The sequence below is a fragment of the Phocoena phocoena genome, chromosome 3 (genome assembly GCF_963924675.1).
Source record: "Phocoena phocoena chromosome 3, mPhoPho1.1, whole genome shotgun sequence".
NCBI classification, from domain to species: Eukaryota; Metazoa; Chordata; class Mammalia; order Artiodactyla; family Phocoenidae; genus Phocoena; species Phocoena phocoena.
The window spans coordinates 156,189,997-156,199,594 of record NC_089221.1 but is presented as its reverse complement, the minus strand read 5'-3'; the positions used below and the strand labels follow the sequence as shown (position 1 = coordinate 156,199,594).

Below are 9,598 nucleotides of genomic sequence, written 5' to 3'. Positions count from 1 at the left end.
GGACAATACCGGATGGAAAGAGCACACTGGGTATCCAATCTTATTCCTGATTGGCTAAGAACTACCTCTAGCATTTCACCCTGGAGTGTAATGTTTGCCATATAGTATATAGCTTCTTCTATTTCTAATTTGCCAAAAGTTCATTAGGGTTTTGTTTTTTTTTTTAATCTATTTATTTATTTATTTTTGGCTGTGTTGGGTCTTCGTTGTTGTCCATGGGCTTCCTCAAGTTGCCGAGCGGGGGCTATCCCTCGCTGTGGTGCACGGGCTCCTTACCACCGCGGCCTCTCCTGTTGCGGAGTACAGGCCCTAGGCACGTGGGCTTCAGTAGTTGTGGCTCACGGGCTCTAGAGCTCAGGCTCAGTAGTTGTGGTGCACGGGCTTAGTTGCTCTGTGGCATGTGGGATCTCCCTGGACCAGGGCTCAAACCTGTGTCCCCTGCATTGGCAGGTGGATTCTTAACCACCGCGTGACCAGGGAAGCCCAGGGTTTTGTTTCTTTTTAATCATGAGCAGCTCTTGAATTTTATCAAATTCTTTGTGTGCATGTATTGAGAATATCATTTGCTATTTTCTCCCTCAGCCTATTAATGTGTTGAATTCACTAGTAGACTTTCTAACTCAACATTGAGTTTCTGGAATATTACAACCTTGACATGCTTATATTAATATATATATTGCTTTGGTTCAGTTTGCTGATATTTTACTTAGAAGGGTTTTGCACCCATGTTCAGGAGTAGATTGGCCTATGAGTTACTTTTCTTCTAATTTTGTCTAGTTTTAGTATCTCGGTTATTTTAGTATTAAAATTTGAATTGGAGAGTATTTTTTTCCAGATTCTATATAACCCTGAAATGATCTTCTCCTTAAAACTTTTATTAAACTTACCTCAGTCTGTTGTTTCATTTACAAAGTATTGTTTACTAATAATTTAGTTTCTTTAAATATTATTAGGGTTTTTTTCTTCCTCCTTGAGCCAGTGCTGTTTAATTGTATTTTCTAGATGTTTTTAGAAAGTTCTGGATTTAACGGCATCAAATCTTCCATGTTATTTTCCTGTTGTCTTTGCTTTATCTTGAGTCTATCTCCTCTTCATTTCTGAAATTTTTGGTGTGCATGTGTGCCCTTTTTTTCCAACTTTATCAGGATATATTTCATATACCATAAAATTCACCATTTAAAGTGTAGAGTTCTGTGGTTTTAGCATATTCACAGAGCTGTGCAACCATCTCCACCATCTAATTTTAGAACATTTTCAATATCATTAAGAGAAACCCCATTCACATCAATAGTCATTCCCCATTCCCACTCCCTCCTTACCACCTGAATTGGCTTTTAATATGTTGAATGTTTACATTGGTTCAAAAGTCAAAAGAACATTAAGTGGTATAAAATAAGTATAAAAATATACACAGAGAATTCTAACTCCCACACCCTCTTTATAGGTAATCATTTCATTAGTTTTCTATTTATTTTTTCTGTATTTCTTTATGCAAACATAAGGAAATGCAAATATATTTATTCCTGTTTTCCATACTTTCCTTACAGAAAGATAACATAATTTACACACTATCTTGCACCTTGCTTTTTCACTTAGTAGCTAGAATTGCTGATACTATGTTGAATAGCAGCAGTGAGAGCAGACATCTTTGCCTTGTTCCTGATCTTAAGGGGAAAGGATCTAATCTTTCACCACTAAGTACGATGTTAGCTACAGGTTTTTTGTAAATGTTCTCTTTCAAATTGAAGAAGTTCTCCTCTATTCCTAGTTACCTAGGAGTTTTTATCATGAATAGATGTTGAAATGTGTCAAATGCTTTTCTATATCAATTGATACAATCTTGTGATTTTGTTGATATAGTAGATTACATTAATTGATTTTGGAATGTTGAACCAACCTTGCATCCTTAGAACAAACTTCATATGATCATGGTGTATAATTGTTTTTATATATTGCTGAAATCTCTTTGCTAATATTTTGTTAAGAATTTTTGAAATATCTTACAATTCTATATGTCAGTTATGCCTCAATAAAACTGAAATTGTAAAATAAAACTAAATTAGCAGAGAAAAAAGAATTTTTGCATCTATATGCATGAGGGATATATACATTATGTCTATATGCATGAAGGATATATACACTAGTCTGTACGTTTTTCTTTTTCATTTTCTTTTCTATTTTTTTTTTTTTGGCATTGTCTTTGTTTTTGTTATCAGGGTAATACTGACTTCATTAAATAAGTTGGGAAGTATTCTTTCCTCCTCTGTTTTCTGGAAGAGATTGTGTAAAATTGGTGTTAATTCTTCTTTAAATGTTTGATAGAATTCAGGAGTGAAATCATGGTCCTAGAGATTCCCTTCGGGGTAGTTTTTTAATTATGAACTAAATTTTGTTAATAGTGATAGAGTTAATTCAATTAACTATTTAATATTGGGTGAGTATGGAATTTGTGTTTTCAAGGAAGTGGTCCATTTCATGTAAATTGTCAAATGTATGTATTTACAGTTGTTCATAGTATTCCTCTTTCATTCTTTCAATGTCCGCAGGGTCTGTTTTATTCCTGATATTAGTAATATGTGTCATCTCTCTTTTTTCTTTGTCAGCCTTGCCAGTGCTTTGTCAATTTTATTGATCATTTCAAAGAACTAGCTTTTTGTTAATTGATTTCTTCTGTTGTTTTTTTCTTTTCAGTTTCACTAATTTCAGGTCTTATCTCTATTATTTCCTTCATTCTGCTTGCTTTGGATTCTTTTTCTAAGTTCTTGAGTGAAAACTTAGACTTGATCTGAGACTTTCCCTCTTTTCTTTTTTTTTTTTTTTTTTTTTTTGCGGTACGCAGGCCTCACACTGTTGTGGCCTCTCCCGTTGCGGCGCACAGGCTCCGGATGCATAGGCTCAGCGGCCACGGTTCACGGGCCCAGCCGTTCCACTGCACGTAGGATCCCCCCAGAACCAGGGCATGAACCCGTGTCCCCTGCATCGGCAGGCAGACTCCCAACCACTGTACCACCAGGGAAGCCCTCTGATGTTTTTGAATGTATCTTTGAATGAAAGTAGAGCCCTTTGGTGGTTGTTGTAAGTATTACATTATATATACATAATTTATCACAGTCTAATGGTATTGCTATTTTACCAGTTTGAGTGAAAGAAACCTTACCTCCTTTAAAGTCCCTTTACCCTCTACCATTTATAGTTGTCTTAAATGTTACCTCTATATATATTGACACCCACATTAGACAGTGTTATAATTTTTACTTCAACCATCAAAACTAATTTGGAAAAATCAAGAAGGAAAGTCTATTGTATTTATCTATATTTTTGCTCTTTCCATTGTTCTTCTTTTTTGATGTTCCAAGATTCCACCATTTTTCATTTTCTTTCTGTTTGGGGAACTTCCTTAGCCATTTTTTTATGTTAGGTCTGCTGGCAACAAATTCTCTTAGTTTTCCTTCGTCTGAGAATATCTTGATTATCCCTCTATTCCTGAAGCATATTTTCATCGGGTTGACAGAATTCTGGGTTGACAGTCATTTTTTTTCAGCTCTTGAAAAATATTGTACCACTTTCTTCTAGTCTCCGTGGTTTCTGGTGAGAAATCTGCTGTAATTTGAGTTGTTTTTCTCCACAGGTAATATATTGTTTCTCTCTAGCTACTTTCAAGATTTTTTATTTGTCTTTATTTTTCAGGTGTTTGACTCTGCTGTGTATTGACATGGCTTTCTTCAGATTTATCTTATTTAAAGTTGTTTCTTACATCTAGACGTATGTTTTTTACCAAGTTTGGGGGTTTTTCAGCCATTATTTCTTCAAATACTTTTCAGTCCCATGCCTTCTCCTCTCCTGGGACCCTGATGACATACATGTTAGACCTTTGTTATAGACCCACATGTCCCTGAAGCTCTGTTCTTTTTTATCGCTCTGTATTTTCTCTGTTATTTCAATTGGGTAATATATATCATTCTATCTTTCTTTTTTAATATGGAGCACTTCATGAATTTGCACGGCATCCTTGCACAGGGGCCATGCTAACCTTCCCTGTATCATTCCAATTTTAGTATGTGTGTTGCTGAAGCGAGCACCATATCATTCTATCTTTAAGTTAATTGATTTAATTGATTCTTTCCCCTATCCTCTCCAATCTGCTATTAAACCCATCCATTGAGGTTTTTGTTGTTGCTGTTATTGTACATTTTAGTTATAAAATTTTGCATTTAGTTCTCCTTTATATCTTCTATTTCTTTGCTGAGGCTTCCTATTTTCTCATTTGTTTCAAGCATATTCATAATTTGCACACTGCAGCACTTTTATGAAGGCTGCTTTAAATTTCTTGTCAGATAATTCTAACATCCATGTCATCTTGGTGTTGGTGTCTGTTGATTGTCTTTTCTGACTCGTGTTGAGATCTTATTGTTTCTTGGTGTGATGAATGATTTTCTGTTGAAACTTGGATGTTTTGGTGATTATGCTATAGGGCTCTGGATCTTACTTAAATATTGTATTTTAGCCAATGCCTCTGACACTACTCCAGTGGGGAAGGGAATGCTGCCTTATTAATACCAAGTGGGGTAAAAGTTCAGGTTCTCCACTCAGCCTCCATTGACACCCAGGTTGGAGAAGGGGCTCCTTGTTATTGCCGGGCAGGGATGGGAGTTCAAGCTCCTTACTAAGCCTCCAATGAACCACCCTGCCAGGAGGGCAAGGAGTACCTCATTACTGCAACCCACATCTGATCCCCTTGAGGAGGCGGCCTCATTACTGCTGAGCAATTGTTAAATTCCTGACCTTCCCTCAGGCCTCCTCTGACAACACCCCAACAAGGAGGCAAAGGTGTGCCCTGTTACTGCTGAAATGGAGGTGGAAGTCCAGGCTCCCCATGTGGTCTCCACTGACAAGCAGGGTGTTGGGGTGGCAATGCTTTGTTTTCACCCAACAAGGATAGAAGTCCTGGCTCCTCATTTGGCCTTCTCTGCCACCAAGCTTCTGATGGTGGCATAGATCGAGCTATCTCATTACAGCTTGGCAAGAATGAAGTCTAGGCTTTCTTCACAGCCTTTAACGATGGAGATGGGGGTGAGGCCATCATTTCTTTTCTGTGGAGTTTGGCTGAAGTAAAGTGGTTATTGTCTAAAAGTTTTCTGTCTTGCTAGGCTGTCTCTTTCTGGTCCTTTGGCCACAGAGAGCAGGCTTTGTTGAGTCTTTTAGTCAGTCTGCTTTTATCTCTCTACCTTTCAGAGTCTTCTTACATCTGTTTTATAAATAACTTCCAGGAGTTTTAGTTGCACTTAGCAGGAGGAATAGGGAAAATTATATCTACTCCATCTTTCCAGAAGCAGACTGGAAGACTGTTTTAATATCGTCAAATGTATTTTACATTCCGACCGGCAATGTACAAGGGTTGTATTTTCTCCATGTCCATACTAACACTTATTTTCTGTTTTTTCGATCATAGCCATTCTAATAGGTGTAAAGTGATATCTCATTGTGATTTTTATTTGCATTTCCCTTATGATTACTGATATTAAGCATCTTTCCATGTGCTTACTGGTCATTTATATATCTTCTTTGGATAAATGTCTATTCAAGTCTTTTGCTTATTTTTGAATTGGGTTGTTTGGGGGGTTTGTTACTGAATTTTAGGAGTTCTCCATACGTTCTGGATATCAATCTTTTATCAAACCGGTGTTTGCAAATATTTTTTCCCATCCCATTACTTTTTAACTTTGTTGGTGGTATCCTTTGATGCATAAAAGTTTTTAATTCTGATGAAATCTAATTTGTCCATTTTTTTCTTTTGTTGCCTGTCCCTTTGGTCTCATGTCCAAGAAATCATTACCAAATACAATGTCATGAAAATTTCCCCTATGTTTTCATCTAAGAGTTTTATAGTTGGGAGTTCCCTGGTGGTCTAGTGGTTAGGATTCTGTGCTTTCACTGTTGTGGCCCAGGTTCAATTCCTGGTTGGGGAACTGAGATCCCACAAGCCACACAGCCAAAAAAATAAATAAGAGTTTTATAGTTTTAGTTCTTACATTTAGGTCTTTTATCCATTTTGACTTAAATTTTGCATATGTTAGATAAGGGTAGAGTTCATTCTTTTTCATGCTGATATCCAATTTTCCCAGCACCATTTCGCAACACTACTGAAAAGACCCCTTTCCCCAATTGAATGGTCTTGGCAACACTGTCAAAAATAACTTTTTTAAAAGACTGAAATGATGAATTCATAAAAATATAAAATAAATACATTTAAATATTTAATTTAACTCATTGATTAATGATAAAATCAATAAGATGCTGCAAGCAGTTTAAAGGAGAATTCAAAGGACAGAGACATACATAGAGCCTGAAATGAATCTACAAATAGATATAAAATTGACCTTTTTAGGGGTGTATGTATTAGTTTTTTACTGCTGCTATCATAAATTTACTGGCTTAGAACAACAAATTTATTATCTTACAAGTCCAGAGGTCAAGAAGTCTAAAATGGGTGGACAGGTCTGTTTCCCTCTGGAGGCTCTAGGGGAGAATCTATTTCCTGCCTTTTCCAGCTTAGGCAGGTTTCCTTCATTCTTTGGCTCAGGCCTGTGCATCACTCCAACCTCAGCTTCTATTGTCATGTCTCCTTCTCTAACACTGACCAGTCAAAACGACCCTTATGATTACATTGGGCCCTCCTGGATAATTCAGGAGACTCTCCTCATCTCAAGATCATTAACTTATCACATCTGCAAAACCACTTTGGCCATGGAAAGTAACACATTCACAGGTTACAAGGATTAGGACATGAACATTTGGGGGGGGGGCATTATTCTGCCTACCAAAATGGGGCGTCAATTGTTCCTTCCATCATAAAGAATTAATTTGCATATGTACAGATTAAAATCATTTGCATTGCTATTGGTTATCTTTAATTTACAAAATTATAAAATAGCACAAAGACAATGAAAGGCGCAGAACATGCGGGAATAATCCAGAAGGTAGTGCTTAGTTTTCTATCCCACTCCAAAGCATAGTTTTCCATTGAAGATGCCCAGTCATTCTTTTGGCCCATTTCAAAGTCTTTCACAGTTTGTACTGATTCTCTACTCTGTTTTATCACTTTATTTCTGTTTCAAGTTCTTTCCTCGTTGATAACCTCTATATGTCTTATCATGCTTTCTGCTCTATTCTCTTTTGAGCTCCTTTAAATTTTGTGTTCATTTGTGATTTTGTATTTTCTTCTGCTTCTCTCCTAACTTCTACCAGGCCCTAATGTCCACTGACTATCGGCCCATCGCCTCCTCTTGTTTGGCTTTTTCTTTCCTAAGGTCTTAAATTTCTGCTTTGCTGTCTTTCTTCAAAGCTGCAAATACTTCACTGAGGTATTGTTATTATTATTAATATACGTTGTACGGTCAGGGTACAATTTTCCCCCTCCTTTAGCAGCATTTTTTCTGATGTATTTTCTTCATCTGCAGAATAATTCTGTTGTCCCTTTTCAGGATTTTTCTTATGGTATTCTTATGAATGTGCTGCAATACCTATTATGTTGCTGATATTTAGGTGAGTTCTATTTTCTTGGAGTAGCTATTATCAGGGGAGTCCTGGGTGTTAGTGGGATTGAGGGACATGGCTCCAGGGCTCCCTCCTCTGTGACTACAGAGGACAGTTTCTTTCACCTATATCTCTGCAGAGCCAGGCCACCAGACTAGAAGGGCTCCCCCAAGCTCACAAATACAACTAAACAACACACTCCCAGATAAACAATGGGTCAAAGAAGGAATTGAAAGTAAAATCAGAAAGTACTTTGAGATGAATAAAAATGAAGACACAACATACCACAACTTATGGTATGCAGCTAAAGCGTGCCTAGAGGGAAATTTATAGCTATTACTGTCTGTATTAAGAAAGAAGAAAGATCTAAAATCAGTAACCTAATGGTTTACATTAAGACACTGGAAAGGAGGGACCTTGAAGATGGCGGAAGAGTAAGACGCGGAGATCGCCTTCCTCCCCACGGATACACCAGAAATACATCCACACGTGGAACAACTCCTACAGAACTCCTACTGAAGGCTGGCAGAAGACCTCAGACCTCCCAAAAGGCAAGAAACTCCCCACGTACCTGGGTAGGGCAAAAGAAAAAAAGAAAAAACAGAGACAAAAGAATAAGGACGGCACCTGCACCAGTGGGAGGGAGCTGTGAAGGAGGAAAAGTTTCCACACACTGGGAAGCCCCTCCGCGGGCGGAGACTGCGGGAGGCAGAGGGGGGAGTTTCGGGACCGCGGAGTAGGGCACAGCGACGGGTGCGGAGGGCAAAGCGGGGAGATTCCTGCACAGACGATCGGTGCCGACCGGCACTCACCAACCCGAGAGGCTTGTCTGCTCACCCGCCGGGGCGGGCGGGGCTGCGAGCTGAGGCTCGGGTTTTGGTTTTGGACGGAGCTCAGGGAGAGGACTGGGGTTGGCGGCTTGAACATAGCCTGAAGGGGTTAGTGCACCACGACTAGCCGGGAGGGAGTTCGGGGAAAAGCCTGCACCTGCCGAAGAGGCAAGAGACTTTTTCTTCCCTCTTTATTTCCTGGTGCGCGAGGAGAGGGATTTAAGAGCGCTGCTTAAAGGATCTCCAGAGACGGGCGCGAGCCGGGTTAAAAGCGCGAACCCCAGACACGGGCGCGAGCCGCGGCTAAAAGCGCAAACCCCAGAGACGGGCGGGAGACGCTAAGGCTGCTGCTGCCGCCACCAAGGGGCCTGTGTGCGAGCACAGGTCACTCTCCACACCCCTCTTCCGCGGAGCCTGTGCAGCCCGCCACTGCCAGGTTCCCGGGATCCAGGGACAACTTCCCTGGGACAACGCACGGCGGGCCTCAGGCTGGTGCAACTTCACGCCGGCCTCTGCCGCAACGTCACGCCGCCTCTGCCGCCGCAGGCCCGCCCCGCACGCAGTGCCCCTCCTTCCCCCATCCCCCAACCCCCGGCCTGAGTGAGCCGGAGCCCCCGAATCAGCGGCTCCTTTATCCCCGTCCTGTCTGAGCGATAAAACAGACGCCCTCCAGCGACCCACACGCAGAGGCAGGGCCAAATCCAAAGCTGAGCTCCTGTGAGCTGTGAGAACAAAGAAGAGAAAGGGAAATCTCTCCCAGCAGCCACAGAAGCAGCGGATTAAAGCTCCACAACCAACTTGCTGTACCCCGCATCTGTGGAATACCTGAATAGACAGGGAGTGATCCCAAATTGAAGAGGTGGAATTTAGGAGCGAGATCTATGATTTTTTTCCCTTTTCCTCTTTTTGTGAATGTGTACGTGTATGCTTCTGTGTGAGATCTTGTCTGTATACTCTTGCTTCCACCATTTGTCCTAGGGCTCTATCCGTCCATGATTTTTTTTAGAAATTCTTTTTCTTAATAATTAAGTTTAATTGTAATAACTTTATTATACTTTACCTTCGTTCTTTCTTTCTTCCCTTCCTTCCTTCCCTCCTTTAGACAACGAATCACCCCAGGTTGAGGAGGTGGTCTCTGAGAGCAAGATTTATGATTTTTCCCCCTTTACCTCTTTTTGTGAAGGTGTATGTGTATGCTTCTGTGTAAGATTTTCTCTGTATAGCTTTGCTTCCAA

At 40.1% G+C, this 9,598-nt stretch overlaps 1 non-coding gene across 1 annotated transcript; it reads right to left on the bottom strand.

The window, feature by feature from the left end:
* Positions 1–3,972: 3,972 nt before the first annotated feature.
* LOC136121727 (U6 spliceosomal RNA) lies at positions 3,973–4,079 on the bottom strand. Its single transcript, XR_010655750.1, has one exon. It is a non-coding gene; the product is annotated as a U6 spliceosomal RNA (small nuclear RNA).
* Positions 4,080–9,598: the final 5,519 nt, after the last annotated feature.